This window comes from Cydia fagiglandana, chromosome 3 (assembly GCF_963556715.1).
Source record: "Cydia fagiglandana chromosome 3, ilCydFagi1.1, whole genome shotgun sequence".
NCBI lineage: Eukaryota > Metazoa > Arthropoda > Insecta > Lepidoptera > Tortricidae > Cydia > Cydia fagiglandana.
The window spans coordinates 12891948-12915949 of record NC_085934.1 but is presented as its reverse complement, the minus strand read 5'-3'; the positions used below and the strand labels follow the sequence as shown (position 1 = coordinate 12915949).

The window sequence follows — 24002 nt, the reverse complement described above, 5'->3', positions numbered from 1 at the left end:
TGAGGTTCACGTCACGATGCCATGCCACCACATGCGATTATGCACGGTGCATGCTTTTTACTAAATGGTAAATTCTTTAGAAACTATAGCCACTCACATTCACATATTCACACTTACATTTAGTAGTGTAGTTTAATCAGTAAACATCCCTCAGTTTTCTCTTTCTGATGTCAAAATTGAATTGCATACTTTCATGATTTCTGTGTGTATCAGTATGACATTGTCATACTTCAACGAACATAACGTAAACTATACCGACCTTTACCAAAATACGCTTTTCTGCTACACTTTTCTCAACATTGCTCGATCGTCGTCGTCAACCAATCTAATAATCAGACATCATTTTTGGTGCAGCGGAGTGGTGTCAACGGAATCGGTATAAACAATTTCAACCCTAATGATTAATTAGCATTAATTACTTTAATATTAACCTTAATTTACCATTTCAGTTGGAATTATCTATAGGTACTGATTCCGTTAACACCACTCCGCTGCACCAAAAATGCTGTAAAAGTTACGATGTCTGCTAATAATCGTTTCTTCGTTTATTAATTTAAAAAAATCGAAAATAACGACACTTTTATTAGTATTTTAAACTTAATTATGTCTCAGATTGGAAAAATCTTTGGTCCCACGGTTGTTCGCTAATAAAATTTAAATTCTTTACTGTCTACCTGTGACTGTGAGTGTTATTAAACAGTCATTAGACACCGGCGTGGCCTCGTTTGATATTAGAACCCTTTGCGCGTAGGTCGGTGCCTACCTATACTTACCTACCAGTAACTTATAAAACGACACTTGTAGCTTGTAGGCAATACAAGAAGTTATGAGACTTACGAGCGAGGTAACAGGAGAAATGTAATGTAATATTTCCATAGAGCGTGCCCAATCCAACGTTATGAAAATAACGCGCAGTTACGCAAGGAAAGGTGTAGTCGGTATTAAGTGCCTACTGATTGTGAGTTTTTAATTTAGTAAATGAAACGACTTTCGCTTTAAAGTATATTGTAGATAATGTAATATAAACATAGATAAGTACTTCTTTTAAAATACCAAATGCATGACGGCGCGTAGAGTCTGAGGCCAATAAGTATAGGCAACAGTGGCGGATTTGCAGTCTTTGCCGCCCTAGGCACCAGGCCCTGTAGCCGCCCCTTTCAAGGCACCCATAATATTGACTACCACGCGTATTCGGGAAACGAGATAATCACAAGATCTAGAAACGATATAGAGATCAACTAGATTTACATTAGATATCGACTAGATGTGACTTGGATATCTAAGTCATAACTTGTCGAAATCGTTTAAGAGGACCTCCAGAATCGCGGAAACGTCAAATTTGACATATCTATCTTACAAATATCTTTAAATCTATCTATCTATATATATAAATGCAAGTGTCCTGACTGACTGACTGACTGATTCATCAACGCAGAGCCGAAACTACAAAAGCCAGAAAGTTGAAATTTGCACACCAGATTGCATTTATAAAGTGTACAAGAGATAAGAAGCGATTTTGAGAAATTCAACCCCTAAGGGGGTTAAAAAGGGGATGGAAGTTTGTATAGGGTTAAAGTTTTCTTTTAAGCTAGGAATTTGAAACTTCGTAAAAAGATATATTATTAAAATACAAGAAAACTAATTTCAGCGTTTTTGAAAATTCAACCCCTAAGGTGGTGAAAAAGGGGTTGAAAGTTTGTATGGATATCAAAAAAAAATTCAAGTGGTGGACTTGAATCTTTGTATTTAGGGATATTATTAGAAGACAGGAAAAGTAATTTCAGCGTTTTGTAAAATTCATCCCCTAACAGGGTTAAAAAGGGGTTGAAAATTTTAATCCATTACAAATGCTTTGAAACTTCTTAGAAAGGCATAATAGACGATTACAAAAAAAAAGTGATTGCAACGTTTTTGGAAAATCAACCCCTAAGTGGGTTAAAAAGGGGATGAAAGTTCGTCTTCGGGTGCAAATTTTATTTTAAGCTAGGAACTTGAAACTTTGTAATAAAGTATCAAATTCAAATACAAGAAAACTAATTTCAGCGTTTTAGAAAATTCATCCCCCAAGGTGGTGAAAAAGGGGTTGAAAGTTTGTATGGATATCAAAAAATTTTACGAGCGCGGGACTTAAATCTTTGTATTTGGGGATATTATTAGAAGACAATAAAAGTAATTTCAGCGTTTTGTAAAATTCATCCCCTAACAGGGTTAAAAAGGGGATGAAAGTTTGTATGGGGTTAAAGTTTTCTTTTGAGCTACGAATTTGAAACTTCGTTAAAAGATATATTATTAAAATACAAGAAAACTGATTTCAGCGTTTTTGAAAATTCAACCCCTAAGGTGGTGAAAAAGGGGTTGAAAGTTTGTATGGATATCAAACATTTTTTCGAGTGTGGGACTTGAATCTTTGTATTTAGGGATATTATAAGAAGACAGGAAAAGTAATTTCAGCGTTTTGTAAAATTAATCCCCTAACAGGGTTAAAAAGGGGTTGAAAGTTTGAATCCATTACAAATGGTTCTGAAACTTCTTAGAAAGGCATAATAGCCGATTACAAAGAAAAAAATTGCAACGTTTTTGGAATTTCAACCCCTAAGGGGGTTAAAAAGGGGATGGAAGTTCGTCTGCGGGTGCAAATTTTATTTTAAGCAAGGAACTTGAAACTTTGTAAAAACGGTTTAAGTTAAAATACAAGAAAACTCATTTCAGCGTTTTTGAAAATTCATCCCCTAAGGTGGTGAAAAAGGGGTTGAAAATTTGTATGGATATCAAACATTTTTTCGAGCACGGGACTTGAGTCTTTGTATTTCGGGATACTATTAGAAGACAATAAAAGTAATTTCAGCGTTTTGTAAAATTCATCCCCTAACAGGGTTAAAATGGGTTTCAAAGTTAAAATCCATTACAAATGCTTTGAAAATTCTTAGAAAGGCATAATAGCCGATTACAAAAAAAAGTAATTGCAACGTTCTTGGAAATTCAGCCCCTAAGGGGGTTAAAAAGGGGATGAAAGTCCGTCTTCAGGTGCAAATTTTATTTGAAGCTAGGAACTTGAAACTTTGTAAAAAGGCATTATATTAAAATACAAGAAAACTAATTACAGCGTTTGAAAATTCATCCCTACGGTGGTGAAAACGGGGTTCAAAGTTTGTATGGATATCATGCATTTTTTCGAGCGCGGGATTTGAATCTTTGTATTTGGGTATATTATTAGAAGACAATAAAAGTGATTTCAGCGATTTGTAAAATTCATCCCCTAACAGGGTTAAAATGGGGTTCAAAGTTTGAATCCATTACAAATGCTTTGAAACTTCTTAGAAAGACATAATAGCCGATTACAAAAAAAAGTAATTGCAACGTTTTTGGAAAATCAATCTCTAAGGGGGCTAAAAAGGGGATGAAAATTCGTCTTGGGGTGTAAATTTAATTTTAAGCTAGGAACTTTAACTTTTTGGAAAAAAGGTAATAAATTAAAAAACATGAAAACTAGAATTCAAGCATTTTTGAAAATCATCCCCCAAGGTGGTGAGAAAGGGGTTGAAAGTTTGTATGGAGATCAGATATTTTGTGAGTGCGGAATGCGGAACTTGAATCTTTGTAGAAGGGCATAGGTACCTATTATGAGAATACAAGAAAAGTAATTTCAGCAACCAACATCAAAATCCACTTGACTTAAAACTTCATACAACTTGCTAAAAAACAAAAGTACCTACTTAATTTCAACATTGCTTGGATATGAAAATTATAGGTACTAAAGATGTAAAATGTTGAAGATAAGATTCCACGCGGACGAAGTCGCGGGCAACAGCTAGTTATCCATATCGTAACTAGTTGAGGTCTAGTAGAGATCTAATTCATTTACAGAATCGAGCCGTACATTTTGAGTTATTTTTTGTTACCATCGGCGAATTTTTTGTCACGATTTGCCGCCCTAGGCCCGGGCCTACTGTGCCTTAGGGCAAATCCGCCACTGATAGGCAATATGTCAGAAAAGCTAGAAAGGGCATTCAATTTTGATAAAGCGGATTTAAAAAAACGTCATGTTGACCAAAACGGGATAAGAAGCTTTGGATTTAGAATATATAGTATGGCTTGATTTGAACAAGTTTAAACAGAAAAGATCATTTAAGTACTTAACAATTTTAAAAGTACGCGGCGTTGTGACAGTCTCTTTGATGCTCCCTTAAAATAGCTAATCTATAGCATATATTATACCTAAGAACATATTACATAACATATTACATAACATAGCACATACGTTGGACGGGTGGTCTATCAAGGAAGGCGTACGCACATTGGATCCGCTATACGTCGGGCCCGTAAGGTACGTTACATTCACTAGCGGCAGCCTCCACCCGGTCGACGACCCAGGGAGAGTCGGCGATTACAAAAAAGATTATAGTATTCTAGATACCTAGTGTGCTGCCGTAGAGCCGTCCTTACCGGCCGCCCACAGGTTATTCTCGCCTTTTGTGCGCTAAGCGGCTTACCAGCACAATCAACCGCCGCAAATAATTAGCTGCTTTAATAAGAACTCGACTGTGTGGGATGGGTCGTTAAATGATTCCCTTTTTAACATTCCACTCTCATGGAGTCCTTCAAATCTAGAACTAAACCTCAATGTTTCATATCATAAGTTAGGTTGTAAGATTGTTTAAGTGTTTTATTGACGGGTCAGGCGCGCGCGGTCTGTACAACAGACATCATTACAATGCCTAGAGGCTAGAGGACCTAAGAAATTGTTCTGAGACAAGCTGTGGAATTTATTATTTAATCACGCCTTACTACCTACCTTCTTCATTCTCGCAAGGAAACGGGGGGACATAAACGGAATAACTACGCTGTGAAGTGCTACGGGTGAGTGTAACGTGTTACAGCGGTATTCGACCTACATTTGTGTCACAGTCAAGAGAAAGAGGGACAACCTGGGGACTGTTGGCGTCACAGTCAGGGGAAAGGGGAACAACTTCGGGACTGTGTCACAGTCAAGAGAAAAAGGGACAACATATGATATTTGGCACTGTATACCGATCGATCCTATTGGTAAAGCGTCTCTGAGAATAAAAAACACCTAAGGAAACAAGCGGAACGACTTCATAAGTATATATAAACTATCGGAGACTGAAACTTAATCAGAACCAGGAAGAAAATCAAATCTGTAGTAGAACTGATACGAAATCCCCAGTACCTACTTCGCAAGAAGGAACATGCGAGACCGGCTAATGCTCATAACAAAGGAGGGGTTTTAATTAGCATCTGAGGCTTAGCTGGTGTGAATGGTGTGATGTGTCGCTGACATACTTAGTGCACCGACGCGCTGCCGCTTAGGCTGACTCATGCGAGATCCTTGTGCTAATTTGCCTCAACTTCGCCTCCCCCTCGTAGTCTCTTCTTCCTAGTCTTTGCTGGCTGGAGGTAGGTACCCCAAGTATCAGTATCAGTAATATCAGTAGCACGAATTTCTTTTAAAACCTACGAAAAGTTTCAAAAATTATATTAATAGTTCAGGTAATAATTATTTGCTATCTTTTGTTCCTAAATCTGAGGCACGCGTGTGGTTTTCTAAAACTTGATAAAGTGCAGATTTAATGGTACTTATTTATGGGATAATTAAAGTCAAAGCTATCTTAGGAGTTAGAGGAATCCCCGGATTCCAGCAAATAACGTTTTAAGAGCGGCATTACGGCCAACGTTAGTTTGTGGAATAGATTCAGGTAGCCGTTTCGTTGTTTGCTTCGACTGAGAAAACACTTCCACTAAACAAACACAACAAATACGATAGAACACGCACTGAGGCTGCGCCTCTAAAGCGGTCTTCTAATCATTAGATTAAACAGAGTACCAGGAAAACAAAATGTAAATGAGTTTAATTAGAGTTAACCAACTGGTTTTAATACAAATCTCTGAAGGTGGCGTAGTAAAAACCGGGCAAGTGCGAGTCGGACTCGCGCACGAAGGGTTCCGTACCATAATACAAAAAAAAAACGGTCACCCACCCAAGTACTGACCCCTCCCGACGTTGCTTAACTTTGGTCAAAAATCACGTTTGTTGTATGGGAGCCCCATTTAAATCTTTATTTTATTCTGTTTTTAGTATTTGTTGTTATAGTGGCAACAGAAATACATCATCTGTGAAAATTTCAACTGTCTAGCTATCACGGTTCGTGAGATACAGCCTGGTGACAGACGGACGGACGGACGGACGGACGGACAGCGAAGTCTTAGTAATAGGGTCCCGTTTTACCCTTTGGGTACGGAACCCTAAAAACTGATTTATTCGTAACTTGTTAATTAAACTTTGGTCGTTAAGTAGTTTTAGCGGTCAAGCGTAGGTAATTCATTTCTCTCTTTTACATAAACTTGCTACCAGTTGGCTTAGTTACGTACAGTCTCCATCAAATATGTTGGAGGGGACAAGGTGCTCGAAAATACATGAACAATGTATGTACCTACCTACCTACTTACACGCCTTGATTATAGATTTTTTCATATATTCATGAACACCTTTGCCGCTCCAATATATGTATCTGATGGCCTCAGTCTCAGTACTTACGTTAACTTTTATCTTTAACTCGTATCTCATCATTTTGCTAAGATTTCTTTACTTACATAAAACTATAGTAATGCTATAGTAAACCTTGAAAGTGATTCTACCTAAAATTCCAATTTAATTTATTTTAACTGTGCTTTTTAGACTACATATAAGGTTAGTTGACCGCCCAACTTGTAGTTATAAATAAGTAACTACATACTACTTATTTATATGTATACATTTATTATGTAGATAGTTAAGAGTCCGACTAATTTGGCTGTGTGTCGAACTGATCCACGGCTAGATGGCTGCATGGTGGCTATTTCTTTAGCTCGTGTTTCAAATTAGAATTTTATTGCCTCTTCGTGTTAGGTTTACTGTCGAGAGTTATCTGCGACCGAGATGAGGTCGTAATCCAAAATTGACTTACAACAAACAGTGTTTTATGTTTGTAATAAAATTTGGTGGGCGGAAAAATGGGTAGGTTAGGTACCTACTTCCTACCTTCGTCCAGAAAGTTTAGATGTGGGCCCACGTTTTTGTGCTGACTTTGGTATGACTATGAACCTACAACTTACGTTTTACCTAGGCACCCACACCTTTATTAGATGACTAGGTAATTTTATGACGGTAACTTTTAACATCCAAAATGCCATTATTGCCCAGGTGATGCCATCAGTGTCACAGCAAAATAACCTTGCACGGCAGGCTCGGTCGACGTGGGTGGCGTGTTCCACGAATTAGTATAGGGATGGTCAAACGGGCCAATCAATAAAAATCCTTTAATGCATATCCTGCGTAGGCGCTTATTTGCCTGAAGGTTGGTAAATAATAATATTAGGGAGACATAATAACTCAAAAATGTTCGTTTTCCCAGAGATAAGACCTAGCTAGATCGGTTTTTCGCCCCCGAAAATCCCCATATATATAGCAAATTTTCATCGAAATCGTTAAATCGTTTTCCGAGATCCCCGAAATATTATACGAGTATAAGTAAGTAGTAGGTAGGGACCTAATACCACTTATCTTCATTCATCAAAAAGTTATCTTGTCAAAAAGCATTAAAATCAGTGGTTGCAATCATGGACTTATAAGATGGACTGCACTGTCACTTTTTTTGCCATACTAAATTGAACTTTATCACCGAGCTAGAAAGACGTTCGTACCAGACTAGAGAAAACGGTCCACTTGAGATAGCAAAGGTGGGTCGCGGTGTCTCACTCGCACGTGTTGCCAATGTTAAAAATATACCACTGTGGTAGTATTTATATCAATATACTACTCAAATTAAATAACTTCTTATATTATTTAAATGCTATATTCAGAGTAAGGTTCTGATATCTTTTAAGAAATTTGTAAATAAGTATGATGTCAATATTATTACCTGATTTAACCAAGCATGTGGACAACAAAAAAAACCTTTTATTTTGGTGTGGTAGACATTGTAGAAACTTTGAATGTTAATTGGTATCCCTATGGTCATGACATGTTATCAAAACACGTGAATGCAAAATTTCCTAAAAATGGTGAATAAATGTTGCGTTAAAGGTTGTGGGAATGAAAGAATTTCTAATTGTGGAATATTGTTTCACCAGGAAGCCACAATTATTACATTTTGCGATAAAAATACAAGACAACATTGTCAAACTCATTAGGGTGACTATGATGTCGGCACGATGAGAATCAGTGTTACACAATTTTTATTAGGTACTTAAGTAAGTTTATATAAATAGGTATGTATTTATTTCGGCATGTTTAAATTGGTGAAATGAGAGCCAATACAGAATAAATAATTGCCAAAATTGAAATCCAAAGTCCTTAAACATTACAGACACATTTATGCATTGTTATAATAATAATAAACACATTGATAATAAAAGAAAAATAGAACTTTATCGTAATTTCCTGACTTTTGGGACGATACCAGAAACGTTACTGGGAATTTACCCTCTTTGGAAAATTTACTTCTTTACATTTCACGACTCTTCTCTTTTCGCACAGGTGGCCTAGCACCGTGAACACCGAAGTTCGCAAATTACGGGCATGTTTCTCTTTTACTCCTTCTTCTTAGTCGGATACTCTTGTCAGAGCAGTCGTGGTCATTGAGGTCGTTGTACGGCCTTTTTTGTTGTTTCCCGCCATGCTTCTCTATTTATTGCATTCCGCACGCACAGATTTAAAGGTGACCCGGTGAGAGTTTTAATTTGGTCGGTCCATCGCATTGAAGGCCGCAATCTGGGTCTTGTTCCATCCACTCTGCCTTGAACTACCAGCCTCTCCATGGCGTCGTCTTCCCTGCGCGTAACGTGACCGAAGTAGCTAAGGATACGAGAGTGAACGATTGCCGAAAGTCTTTGTGTAACTTTGAGCTCCTGGAGAATGGATATATTAGTGCGACGCTGAGTCCATGATATCCGCAGCATCCTTCTCCAGCACCACATTTCCAAAGCATCAATGCGTTTTCGTTCACTCTCTCTCACTGTCCACGTCCTATAAAAGAGTAATTACAGTAACAGAGAAAGATGCTCGCAATTTGCAAACTTCGATGTCTGTGGTCCAGTGACAAGCGTCCTAGTTAAAAACGATAGCAAGAGGGCGTAGCGGACCCACGCGACCCTCAGGCAGTTACGAATTTGCCCTAAGACCGAGTAGGCCCGGGCCTAGTGGCCAGATATTTTGGGCGGCAGTCTATATGATGGGTGCTGAGAAAGGGGGGGGGGGGGGGCTAGAGCTTGCTATGTAGGGCTTGTGGCCTAAGGCGGCAAAGACTGTATGTAATTCCTCCACTGTCCTGAGAGCCGACCCCGTTGCGTCTTTGTCGCACTTGTAAATTCGTACGTAAGTGTGACAGAGAGGCAACACGTCGAACATGGTTCACAGTAGACCCTCTGGTTCTGTCAGCATATTTGTCTCTCTATCTCTCTCACTCATACCTGTGTTCTTGACAGACGTTACGGCGGACCACCTTCCTGACGATCGACCATGTTCGTGGTCCAGTACCTACGCCTACTAGTAACAGCATTTCTTCTTCACTTGGTCCCTCAATACTGAGGATCGTGACATCATATCCTTCTGTTGAAGACCAGGTTCCTCCATAGGGTTCTCTTCCTCGCCAAAGTTTTAATTGCATAGGTGCCGTAATGTGAACACACCATTTAGAACAACTAAATTAAGTACCTAAGGTTGTCTGAAGCGTTTTACAGAAGAGAAAAAACTATATCCATCCCTTTTTAGGCGAAAAGACAGTATGATTTCTATTACTAATATAACTATGCACGATTAAGAAAAGATCCTGGTCAAACTATATATTTAAATGTTATCCTAATATCCCACATACATAAGACGTATGGTCACCCTAATTAGAAAGAGATACAACGGCCCACCTTGACTATCTCATGTGGACACACTTTTTGGCCAATGTCCGCCATCCAGTTATGTTTAATGTCCATGGTTGCAATACATACTTACTTGCAAATTATAAATTGTAACGTTTCGTTTCGCGGGTTACGTTTAAATTCTAAGCACGCCGTTTCGTTTTTGTCTACCTTCGTTAAAAGCTTAAACCTATTATTGATGTTACCGCCTATAATGTTCACATTCTTATGGTTACCGTATCAAGAAAACACTTTGCTTAAGTGGCAATAGTAATAGATTTTAAGCTTTAAGCACTAGTGTTTTTCAATACCTTGTAAGACTATATAAGATGCCTTTTATCCTTTTTATGATCGTTCACTCTCAAATCAACATACCTTCTTTAGTTAACTATGTATATACCTACATATAACAAATAATTAATTAATAGTTTGCCAAAAAAAGGACAATCATCGGAGAATGAAAAGTATACACAACATATTAATGAAACAAATGATTCCAAAGTCCAAATTGTTTGAGTTGGATGAGACGTGTCGGGATTGGGGTTGTTAATAGTGGCTATTTTTGGTCATCCGAAGAAGATTTAATCTGTGTAGGTATAATAAAAGATAATCGTACGAAGTGACCTGGAATGTTGATAGTAACGTTATTATGCTTTTGCTGGCAAGCGGCCAGCGCAGCCGCAGTCGCACGCAGCTCTAGCAAATACCGAGGATTCATCTCAGGAGTATGACATGAGATGAGACCTAAGTACCGACTAACACGGTTAATGCGTGAAAGTACATGTTAGTTTCACTATTGTGTATTTTTTACTGTAGTGTCAGACCGAGAAATGTCTGCAGCGATTTTGATAGCCCTCGCAGTGCGTTATTTTAAACCTCAATCTTCTACGTAATGATAACGTATAAATAACACTTGCACTGCGGGGGCTAACAAAATTGCTGCAGACTTTTCTTGGTGTACCTAACTCTATAAGGAACAGCCTTTGAAATACATAGGCTCGGTACAATAGTGCTTATGACTCGCGGCGAATGTGTTTATCGTAAAAGCTTTAAATTCTTGCGGCGGCGCCAAGGCGCCCACAAGTCAAAACAATATCGTTTTATAAGCAACTTTGTAAGTAACTAATAATCGTCACCATTCTTTTGTAAATAAATTAACTCTTAAAATAAATACTCAATTTTAGGAACGTCATCAAACGGTAATGTTATGATGAACTATCAAAACAGTATAATTAATAGTCGAGGAGCCGGCCATTAAATAAGGCAACATATGAAATATACCTAATTGAAAAAAAAACACAGAATATATGTACATACAATTACAAATAAGTAACACAATGTATTATTGTGTGTGCCAATATCAAAAACATAATATATGTTCTTTAATACAATAGGTAATAATCGCCATAATCATTTTACTTTCATAATAATTTTAACTATGTATACTTATCAAAGACCTACCTAACGGATTCATTATTTAAGTGTTAAATATATTACACATATAAAAAAAACAAATATATCCTAAAATGTAGTGACAAACGTAACTTAGGTACAGGATATCTATATTTATAATTATTCTTTGAAACGTGTTTTTATTAATACTATATCTATTTTTTATTTGCCGACATAATATCTTAGGTACTGTCAATGTTGCCAATAAGATCAGTTTCGTGAGTCCTGCAAACACACAAATTTTAAAGACGAATCATTGTACGCCGTATTTTGTCGGTAATTTGGTAGGTATTCGTCGATCGGCACTTCAAAGCAATAATAACGTAAGATTACGTACCTCCGTCGTCTCTCTCACCTCGCGGCACAATACTTCTTTTTGTATCAAAACCTGTTCTCTCCCATGTCGGACGATCTCAAAAAGTGATTCCGACTTAATAGCCACGAAGTGTGATTATTAGTTATTATATAACGCTCTACGAAATTCAGTTTTAATAATAGGTTCGAGTCGAAGTGGAGAGATTTACGGTCGAAAATGTACAGAACTGACTACGAATTACTGTATGGAAGCTGAGATTAAAACATAACGATACGAGCGCCGATATATACGTTTAAAACTGCCGAGGGGGACTTCCTAGTAAGACAATGGACATGCATACTTTTCCGGAGTCGTAACTTTATCGTGCATACACAGGGGGTTGGCCGGGCGGGCCATTGCATCGTGCAGTTCCCATAGGGATGCAATACGTTAGCGGCTACCATCAAAGGGATTTTATAATATCAATAGCTTTGTGCTACTGCTATGCCCTTTGTCGGCACTCTTTGGAGCGGCTATATCACAGCGACAGCCGTGCAGACAGACAAACCATTACGGGTACAAAGCGACTTCAAACGATCCGGCGTCACGTGCCATATCAATTGCCAACTCTGCATAACTGACCTTTGTAAAAAAAAACTATAGCTTCTGGTTCCTTTTTTGTGCTACATTATAAAAGATCAATCGCTTTGACATCAAAGCAGACTTCTTAATTATTATTTGTAAGCATATACATTATGTAAATGACTATTTATGGCCATGCATGCATATAATAATTGCCTATGTATCTAGTTTATGTTTTTGTTCCTTGCCCTTGTAATGTGGTAATAATAATAATAAGTAACAATATTTATCAAGATGAAGGAAACGTTCAAATGAGATAAGGCAAAGCTGTTAAAATTATACGTAAGAAATAAAAAGGGCGTTAGTCTTCAGCCCGCGCCGGCGGCGATGATTCTCATCTCGCGTTTGATCTTGCCGCTGCAGCCGGCTCAGCCTTTGCTATGTGCTGCGTCGTTTCTTCTCCTCTTGTTTATTAGGTCCTACAATTCTATTACACATCATTTGTGTTTATTTGTATGTACTAGTCATTATTATAAAATACCTTCTATTCATTAATTTTCGTCTTTCTTGAAACCGCGCAGCACATTATTGCACGCCTATCTTTTACGAAGATTGTGTACAAGGTGTTGCCTTCAATACGGGTCAAAGGAAATGCAATTATAGAGGACTTTAAGAGCTACCGATTTAACCGGCATTAATGTTTAGCAAAAATTAATGGATTGGGAGAAATTGGCGATTTTATGTCCTCCCTGAGCAGCGCTAATACCTTTGTAACTCGATTATTTCAAAACGTATGAATTTAAGTCGAATATTTCCTTCAAACTTCAAATCTACTACTTTTTAACCGACTTCCAAATCCCAAAGGAGGAGGTTATCAATTCGGTTGTATGTTTTTTTTTTTTAATTTTTTTTTTTTTTTTTATGTTTGTTACTCCATATCTCCGTCATTACAAGACCGATTTTGAAAATTATTTTTTTGATTGTATGTATATGCATACAGATTGGTCCCGTTTTTGTCAAAATCCAGTTCTGATGATGGGATCCATGAGGAATCGACGGAACTCCTCAAATCTTAAAGGCATACATATGGTGATTTTTGTGTTTTTATCAACAAATCAAGCATATACATTCAAAAACGTGACATTTGATGAAGTGGAACTGCTGATGATGATCAGAACGGAACTCTTCAACGACGCATAGTTCACCTTTGGCGATTTGTCCTCTTCGTTATGTTTGTTAAGCAAGTTAAGTTTTTAAGCCACTATTTTGTCAAGCTTGAGTTCTGATGATGGGATCCATGAGAAATCGAGGGAACTCCTCAAATTTTAAAGGCATGCGTATAGAGATTTTTGTATTTTCATCAGAAAATCAAGCATTTTCATTAAAAACTGTCGCATTTGATGAAGTGGAACTGCTGATGATGATCAGAACGGAACTCTTCAACGACGCATAGTTCACGTTTGGCGATTTGTCCTCTTCGTTATGTTTGTTAAGCAAGTTTAGTTTTTAAGGCACATTTCTGTCAAGCTCGAGTTCTCATGATGGGATCCATAAGGAATCGAGGGAACTCCTCAAATCTTAAAGGCATACGTATAGAATTTTTTGTATTTTCATCATAAAATCAAGCATTTACATTAAAAACTGTCGCATTTGATGAAGTGGAACTGCTGATGATGATCAGAACAGAACTCTTCAACGACGCATAGTACATGTTTGGTGATTTCGAATTTCGATTTTGACTTGGACTGGGACCCGGACTCATACCCGGATCCGGTTCGGACCCGGACTCGGACTCGGACTCGGACCCGGACTCGGATCCGGACTCGGATCCGGACTCGGACCCGGACCCGGACCCGGACTCGGACCGGGACTCGGACCCGGACTCTGACTCAGAGACCCGGACCTTGACCCGGAAAACCACTATGATACCTAAACTAAATAAACCACTATGATTACCTATCATAAAATGTGGGTATGATGATGCCAAACCCCTCCCGCTCAAACTCCCGTACACCGCACCGCATGCGCCGTTAAGTGGGTTAGGTTAGGTTTGAACTGCGATCCTCACAGAACCGAACAAAAGTGGGTTAGGTTTGGTTAGAACTGCGAGTCTTACAGAAACGATATGCTACTAGAAAAGTGGGTTTGATTAGGTTCGAACTGCGATCCTCACAGAACCGAACTGCTATCAGAGAAGTAGGTTAGGTTAGGCTAGAACTACGACCCTTACGGAAACGAAATGCTACTAGAAAGTACTGGTTTTACCTCCTTTTCTACATAGTGCACCATCTACCATAATCTTTCACACCGGGCCCCATAGAAGTCGGTTTTTTTTTCTTAAAAATTATTACAGATTTAAATGTAGCGACGACCAGGGTTTTGAATGTATGGTGTTGGTGTCAAATATCGACGATTTCGCTAAGACTAATATATGGGGATCAAATCGGTAGCTTGTACATATATATTAAGTTCCTCTATCATTCAAATTCGTGGGCCCTAGGATTCACTAGGATTCATAGTATAGTGAGACGCCAAAAAAAATATTTTCATAGAAAATAATCAAAGAAAAAGTAGTTACCAGCCCTGTGAAGGTGAGAGGCGAAAAACGATGGTATCGTAGCCGATTCCGCGGCAGGGTGGCGTGGTCGTGGCGTGCTGCGAGCGCCAAGCGCGCCATCAAATTAATTACGTCTATATTTTACCTCTTTGTCGGCACCGCGCTGTAGAAGTTGCCAGTACGCCGCATACCTCTGCAGTTCAGGAAGTGTAGTGTTAGTTGCGAAAGTGCATTACCACAGCGACGCTTTCGTAAATAGAAGCCGTACTTGTCTGTTGTTTTTGCAAATTCTTACGAGAGCGTAATGTGTACATCATATGTTTCTTAGCACAATTTGTATTATGATATGTAAGTAGTACCTACATTTTATGTCACACGTTGTACTTGTAAATCAGAAATTCTATCCACTACGCGAGCAGTAAATCACATTTCCTGGCAATACTTACTAGTGAATCTGGTAACGGAAGACGAATTTTTTTAAACACTCCGGTAAACGAACGAAACACTCATTATGCTGTTCTTAAGTCGTTTTATGACTGAAAGGTGAAAAGGAGTGAAAGCAAATTGCCGGACGAAAATAATAAATAATTTATGCCGTGTTTGATACAAATTACGGCCGAGTTCCCCCTACGTTTAAGTCACGCATAAAGCCGTGTCTAGTCTACCTCATGTCATGAAAAAACTAACGACAAATTGAGTATTTCGAAGCGTGTCCGGCGGTGGCGGCGCGAGTCAAAGGCGCGCCGTGATCAAAGGCGCCGACATTGACGGCAGGAGCTTTGATCTCACCGCACGAAGTGCAAATTATGTTATAAAGACAGTGAGTAGCGCCCGCGTCGGCCGCCAAGCGGTGCACTGTTAATTAATTCAACCCGTTGCGATGCCGTGGGCCGAGCGCGCCACCGAACTGCGCAACAGCTAATGCTTATGCTATTGGCGATTTCAGCAACTTTACTTTTATTGGGCTAAGGAAAAGTTTTCTGCATCTGTATCCTATGACCTAAGTAGTTCGCGCAGTATATAATAACATGTTTTTAATGATCACAAATAAAAATGAATCCAAGACTCACAACTTCATTTAACGCCACGCCCTAGTGAAAGAAAATTATAAATGAAATATCTTAGCACCAGCACCGTGTGAACATGCAATGAAAGAAAAATGAATCATTCACTCAAGTGAAAATCCCAGCTTAAGGACATTTATTTGTGTGTTTAATTGTTTATCACAAATATTTGTTCCTGAGTTACGGATGTATTCTAAGAACATATGTGACGTTCCACGGCAAAAGGTACCTTATGGCGGCTGGCGCTTATGTCGCATAGCGCCGCAATAATATTGGAGCGGCGTTAATAATAGCGTAAGCGCCAACCGCCATAAGGTACCTTTACCCGTGGGACGTCACATATAAGTTTAAGTTTATAAGTATGTTCGTAGTTATATATCGTCGTCTTATACCTCCAATATTAGCCTTATTTTATTGAGTTTAGTGTGGCACTAGGTCGATCTGTGTAGCTATACAATTGTCCTAAGTCAGTATAATATTTTATTATTTATTTTGTTTATTATTAACTATTTTAATATTTTCTTATCAAGTAACCTATATTAAAGATAAAAGACGGTGTTAGTATTTTTTTTTTACATTTTTTACATCTACAATAACTTTAAGTTATTTTTTACGGGCTCCTGGACTATATTTCCAAATTCGAGTAGCGCCACAACAAAGCAGTCATAAAAATTGCTAATTGCATTCTTAACTCGCTTATACTTTAGGTACTTACGTAGTACGTATTAACATTGCATATTATAATTCTGGTTAACAAATAAAAATAAATAAGTCTTTAAAACTTAGGTAGGACAACCTATACCTTCAAATTTTTGTGTCCTACTTTTTGTACACAAATACATACCTACTTTTGAAGAAGGTAATTACCTACCAATGGGTTTGTTTGCTCTTCGCTTGAGCAACACAGATAATGCGGAAGGCAAACGTTTCGTAGAATAACAAGGCGCAAAACGATATTTCGTTGGAGCAATTTATGGCCATTAAAACTTGGTCGTTTCGTTTTTAAACAATAACCGGTTCAAAGACGGTTGTTTTCTTTGAGCGTACGGCTGTATTTCGCGCAGGGCGAGGCGGCTAAACGAATCGAGGCGTAGATATTGTTGTGAGGAAGGCGAGGGCCGCAAGGGGCAGGCGGGAGGATCGAGACGAGAGCCGCGTGCGTCGACCCGCGGCCAGCTTTGAAGTCGCCGCGCGCGCCGGCGACCGAGCGCCGCAAAGGCCGGACCGAAGGGGTCTCCGAGCTCTTGCTACCACGCACACCTGCCGATCGTTCGCCACAATAAATTCACAACTGCAAGTTGCTACTTTAAATCTTTCAATGCACATGTTGTGGTATAAAGTATAAATAAACAAATGCGACATGTGCGTAATAAAGGCGTTTGATGAGCGCACCGGCGCGACACGCGCTGCGATCGGCGCCTGTTGTTCTCTCTCGGTGGCCCACATCTGCTCGCTTGATTAGGGTTAGGCTGGCTGCGGCTAAAACTAAAGCAGAGAGATAACGACTTAATGACAAATGCAACACATGATAATTAACGAATATTTCAACTACTTACCACAGTTCAAATTTATTCCTTAAATTTATTATAATCTCAACACTCACACATTTGTCTCCTGACCTGGGGTCCATATAATTTTCATATACTTACTATTCATTTGTGTTTCGATTTGGATTTACCCCCTGTTCAACGATAATACACCACCAAGACCTTAAATTTCTGTAAAATGATCATCTCTTACTATACCTAGTCACTAACCATTCTAACCAAGACGATTTTAACGAGACCTAACTCGATGAGGTTATGTTTGATTTAGTAGAGTTCCTATGGCCACCTGCGGTCTACAATGCCTAAGGCTCCTCTTCACGTTGGGCCAACGCCAACGCCAACGAGGGACGCAGCCATGCGGTAGAATGAGATAGCAATATCACTTGCTCCCTCTAACGCATAAATGCGTCCCTCGTTGGCGTTGGCGTTGGCCCAACGTGAAGAGGAGCCTTAATACATATAATCAAATCTGCTTGTAAATGCAAATATATCATTGTGGTCAATCCTGGTGTTGTAATAGCAGTTCAAGCAGTTGTATACTAATAAGTTAGACGGCTGTAAAAATAATACTGACTGCCGGCTATTCTAAGCAAACATCAGTGATATTATACAAGATACTTACGTTCGGAGCTCACGGCATTCGCCATCAGATTATACGATATAAATAAACTCGGGACGGCGACAACAGTTCCGATGTAAGAGTTACTCGGAACCGCTATTTCCGACATTCTACGAACGTGTCATCTTCAGTGCCACTTTCAGTTTAAGTGCTCTGCTGTGGGTGACAGACAGCCAATGGATGGACCTTTGGCTGAAAGAGATTTATTTATAAAATCAACGTTTGTTTTACTTTTACTAGATAATTTCAAGATCATAGTTCTGAAATCGATTTGCACTTCGTAGCCCAGAGATCCGGTTCGAAGGATCGTTTTGTGAATGTTTACAGATTGATCAAGTAACAATTTTAATTTCAGCCCTTCCAACTATTATAAGTAAAGAATAAAGATGCAATGCATTGCTTCGTTAGGATCCTTGTGTACATCTTTTTGGTTAAAGACATTGCGAGGCAGATGATTGTCGAATATGGAATGAAAAATAGGTAGTAAAAGCTACAAACGAGTAAGATAAGTGACGTTCCGAAGTCGGATCCAATTTGGAACGATTTCCTCTTAGGGCTAGTCCACGTGGTTTATTTAACGAGCCGGTCGTACGGCCGCAGTCAGCGGGGCCGCCTTCCATATTCAAATTACAGGTTTGAATGTAGGTACCACTCGGAGCGCCGCGGGAGAGGCGGCGCGGCTTACGACTGCCGATGAGGCCACTTTCTAGGAAATTTCTAAACATTTATAACGGCGGGTGCGACTGTAATTATTGTATGAAAGTTCACGTGTGTAATTTGCTGATTTGGAGTTTTCAACGGAAAGCCATTATGTAGAGTATATACCTACCTAATAATTTGCCGTGATTTGTAGAAAGGATGACTGTCGTATAAAGTTACGTACTCGTTTAAAATTACAATGACTGATTATTTTCATTTTTCAGCAATGCCAAGTGAGCTCTTATACTAACCCTTATCAAGTTATCAGGTAGTTTCTCATTTCAACGGAAGACAACAAACAACAAAGTCTAATTTTATTTACAATACAAATTTTTTTAACTTTTTAACTTCTTACCGGAAGAAATATGTATAAATATGGTTTACAGTACATATGGTCCTATTTTTCCGCACTAGTGCGTAAAATAGCACTTTTCGTGCGATGTCAAAAGTTTAAAGGGCCATATATACTATAAAACGTTGTACGATACACGTGCGAATAGATAATTCGCAACTCGTGTCGATTTAAAACACTCCCTTCGGTCGTGTTTTAATTTATCGCCACTCGTTTCGAATTTTCTCTTTTACGCACTTGTATCGTAAATAACTATTTTGCATTTTCTTGCGTAAACTACACTACATTTTTACGGGTCTTTCATAATACATATATGTATAAAGAAATTTAGGGTAAATATACCTAAATAAAAAACATTTGGAACACAACACGCAACCCTTGCCTAAGTCCTTACAAAAAAAAAACATATTTTAATGCAACTACTAACTGCCTTTGTAAGTAATGAATGTCGTGGTCTTTGATGTTAGCCATTGTTTTGAGGTATAATTAAAGCACCATATGACACAGACGACAGGTAGGTAAAGAAAGATATAGTTAATTATGTATTTATTTTGTTTCCTTTCTTGACTCTAAAGCGCCCGCATTTCTCTGTGTATGCAAGATAAATTAGATAGCCGTAAGATAAACAGAGAAAGAATTATTGTTAAAGTAGAGTAAACTTGGGAGCACTTATATATCCCATAATGTAAATAAAAGCACGTTCGGATTAGCGTTCACGGACACGTTGGTCGGTGAGTACGATCTATTTAGTAAACTAAAGGTGAAATTATGTATGTACTTAGTAGCTTTGAGAAGCTCTTCATGATTTATTGCGATGAGGCGAAAGAAATTAAGTAGTTGTCTAACGGTCTTGTATGCACTTACAATAGTTACGAGTAGGTACGCACAGCGGAATTCTGTGGGATTGTTTCACCAAAAAGAATGTCAGTGCTTCTCATCATAGTTTTAAGTTTTAATACCGTGATCGTTAATTATTGCTTACCAACTTTGACATGATAATACAGAAGAGTGAACTTAAAAAATAATGCAAAATAGGATGTTTGCTTAATAACGCTACGTCTTACGTAGGCGAACAACGCGCGAACGCGGCGCGGCGCGGCGCGGCGAAATCAATCCTTTGATGCCCATAGAAGTGTCCTACGTAAGCGATCTCGTTGCGAACGCGGTGCGGCGCGATTTGCACGCGAATGTCAGGCGGCGCGGCGCGGCGGCGGCCGCTTTCGCCGCGCCGCGTTCGCGCGTTGTTCGCCTACGTAAGACGTAGCGTAACACCCTATAAATTTTGACTTGTGCTTGGGGCCAATTACCTTTGCAAACAATATGTACTTATTAAGTATCAACATCAACATGGTAAGGTTACTTATTACTGTGTGTGACAACTGTGGCAAGTAGGGTAGACTGGGTACGGTTGTGCCAATTTTGGTTTAAACGTCAATAATTTTGGTAATGTACCAGTAAACTGGGGAAAAAGTAACATGAATCGTAATTTGTACATTTGTCTACGTAAAAATACTAAAATATTTTGCCTATAGACGCTGTTTTAGTTATAAGATCAAATCAGAAAAAAAGGAATAGTGTCACAACCGGCCACACCCCGGCCGACGGTATATAGTGACAGTGGTTGGGGTCGGTAGTGACAGGCATAAAACATATACCAAAACGGTTTATAAATTTTACTTTTATTGTTACAAATATGTAACATAACACAATAAAACAAAGTTAGTAAAATAATATAGCAAATGAACCAAAATTTGCGCTTCACTATGTAAGATTCATAATGTATTTATAAGCTCTACATGTTTCGTCTTATATATATTTATTGTATGTGTTATTATAGGTATGTATACAGGGTGATTCAGGAGACGTGAGCAGGACTAAGACTGCGCATTTTGTAAATTATAAGCAACTGTTTCGTATCAGTATTAGTGAGATTAACGTTAATTTTCTATACGTGTTGAAAAAAAAATTAATAAATTTATTTACGACATGCATGGTCACCCTAAAATTAGAATACTAAACTACCGATATTCTGTGTCAAATTAAATGTCATCCCAGTCTGGTTACTTTTGAAAACTCGTATCTCACTCAAGTTTGTCAGTTTATTTTCTTCGTAATCATAATGCTGTCATTACGGTTAAAGAGGTTTTATGTTTATTAATTAGGTCTTGAGGTAAATACCATGATTGTAGAGAATTAAATTTGCCCTCGCCATAAAGTTAAAAAATAGGAAAAAAAGTGGTTGTTTCACCTAAATACGACGGTGATCGATCAATTATCAGTTACTGAGTGTGCAGGATTAGTCCTGCTCACGTCTCATGAATCACCCTGTATTTATACGGTGTTTGTATGTTATTATATGTTTTTCTATTGTTGTTTGCTGTTGTAAAAACAGCACTGCCAACAATCTCTCTGCTTTGCCTTAAGTTTGGTAGTCACAACCGTACCCACAAAATTTGTCAAAAACGTACCCAAACTACACTTTCTAAAATAAAAAATCGCCATGTCTGGGCCTATTAATAATCTACGTAAAAAGTAATCACTCGTAATTAACTATTAATGCTCAACTTATAACGAAAAAAATTGTAAATAATCTATCTGTATCCAATTACCGGCAATTACCAATAGATTTCGAACAAAAAAAAATACTTTTGAATGTTGAAAAGCAATGTGGACTCCTGCTTACTTTAACGTCGCGCGCTGGCAAACGGAATACTGGGACACGCATTCAGACTTGTATGCCGCTTCTTTCTCCCCTTGAAGTCTACCCCACGATCCGTATAGTTTCGATGTTATAACGACTGTCACTACCGTACCCAGTCTACTCTACTTTTGCTACAGTCCGACAACTAAACTGGCGCCGATGCGGATAGCGCCATTGGCGCCTGCCGCGTTCATAGGTCCTTATCTCTGTTTCGAATCTAGAATAGAAAATGCCATAATAAAATTAATAAAGTACATATGATACTATCTTTGCTATAGGTTAGGTACGTATCAAACTTTGCTTGATGAAAATAAATTTTAACGACATTGAAAAGTAGGTCCTTGTATTCATTTATATGTATGTATATTATGCGCAAAAACTATTACGCTACGTCTTACGTAGGCGAACAACGCGCGAAAGCGGCGCGGCGCGGCGCGGCGAAAGCGGCCGCCGCCGCGCCGCGCCGCGCCGCGCCGCCTGACATTCGCGTGCAAATCGCGCCGCACCGCGTTCGCAACGAGATCGCTTACGTAGGACACTTCTATGGGCATCAAAGGATTGATTTCGCCGCGCCGCGCCGCGCCGCGTTCGCGCGTTGTTCGCCTACGTAAGACGTAGCGTTACGATTTGCTATGTTAATCATCAATAAGAATAATGAACAAATGTTCTTCGTAATATTCCAAGTCCAAGGCAGTTTTTTTATGAGAGTGTAAACAGTGCTCGGTTGAATAGCACAGGATCAGATTGTGTTGCGGAAGTGCGCCCGGCCCCGATTCAAGCTCCTGGCGCATTCAGGGCCGCAGGGCTCGATATCCGTTCAATGCGTCCATTCCAGCCTTAAATAATACATACACTTTTTGCCGCGTTTGTCTGAGAACGCTGAGAACAGACGAGTTAACATGATTCCGTCGAAAATCGCATCCTGTTCTTTACATTTATTAGCGCCGGTGAGCGATTCGCGTCCGGTCGCGGGTCTATAATCATTTCTGTCTAAATATTGGCCTTTTTTCGCTTCCGTTCCATTCGATCAACCGGAAGAGGGCGGATTGTTGACGAAATACTCGTAACTCGTAATCAATACCCAACTGACACCCTACAACCCTAAACCCCTTTATTGTGTATCTACCTACACCTTTCATCCCTGTGCCAAATTGAATATCACGTAGTTTGATCTACCATTGTATTGTACACTCCTTGCAGTCCTTGTTTTCTTTTAATTATAAACTTGGAAATAAATTCATATGGATAAATAGACATTATTTTTCAACATCATTTTGTTTTAGAGTACTTACCTAATCTTTGTTACATGCTTACATGCGATGATTCCATGGTTTAAGCATAAGACATCTTATACATACAAGAATTCAAAGTTCTAACGTGTAATAAAAATAATACTTCTCAATTTTCTCATCCAATAAAATATTATAGGAATCATCTAGGGACCATCTTTTACGGTTACGGCTGGCATGCTGTTATGGATTTGGCTTCGTCGTTAAAATAGTCCCATAAAATAATAATGGTAGTTTTAGAATGTTTGGGCGTTTCATTGTTGGAACCATAAACCTTACATGTCTATAAAAGTAGGTTTTAGGATGGCGCCATTGCATAACCGTCGGAATTCGTAACTTCTAGAATTGATATTAATGGTTTGTTTCTATGGTTTCCTTTGTTATTAATTTAAGTTTTAGAGAAATTCACTTTGCTCTACGAAGTCGATTTTGTTTTAAAAAGCATTAAGCTCTTTCTGGCAAACGCTACTTGGCCACCGACCGAGGCTTCACGCTCGACGGGTCGCGCAGACGCGCATAGGTTTACTGCGGTTGTGTTCATGCTTTCTGGCTTTACAAGCCAGATTCCATTTCAATGCTCACCGCGTTGCTTTGAAACCTTTTTACCCTAGCATAATCGCCTAAAACCATTAACAACCTGTTTGTTCTTGGATTCCGAAAAATCGTATTGAGTGCAGCCGGCAATGCAGCGCGATTGTAATAGTCGGCGGTTGTCAAATGAAACGGGCATCGGCCGCGGGCGGCTGATAATGGAATTTCTGGGAACGACCCCAGTGGGGTGTGCCGCGGGGTGGGTGAAGAGGGCGGGGGGGATGGAGCATCCATCACGCCGCGGGGGTGCAATCAGCCGGAGTAGATGTGCTGACACGTCGCGCCGCCGCCGGACCGGCTCGCCGCTCGACGCGCGCCGAATGCTCGAGCACGACATGCTCACGACAT

General features: G+C 39.1%; 1 long non-coding RNA gene across 1 annotated transcript in view; it reads right to left on the bottom strand.

Moving 5' to 3' along the window:
• Nucleotides 1–6438: 6438 nt before the first annotated feature.
• Nucleotides 6439–24002, bottom strand: part of LOC134680127 (uncharacterized) — a 297055-nt gene continuing 279491 nt past the window's right edge. The window contains exon 2 of the long non-coding RNA XR_010100428.1: nucleotides 6439–6469. This is a non-coding gene — a long non-coding RNA (uncharacterized LOC134680127). The remainder of the gene's footprint in view (nucleotides 6470–24002) is intronic.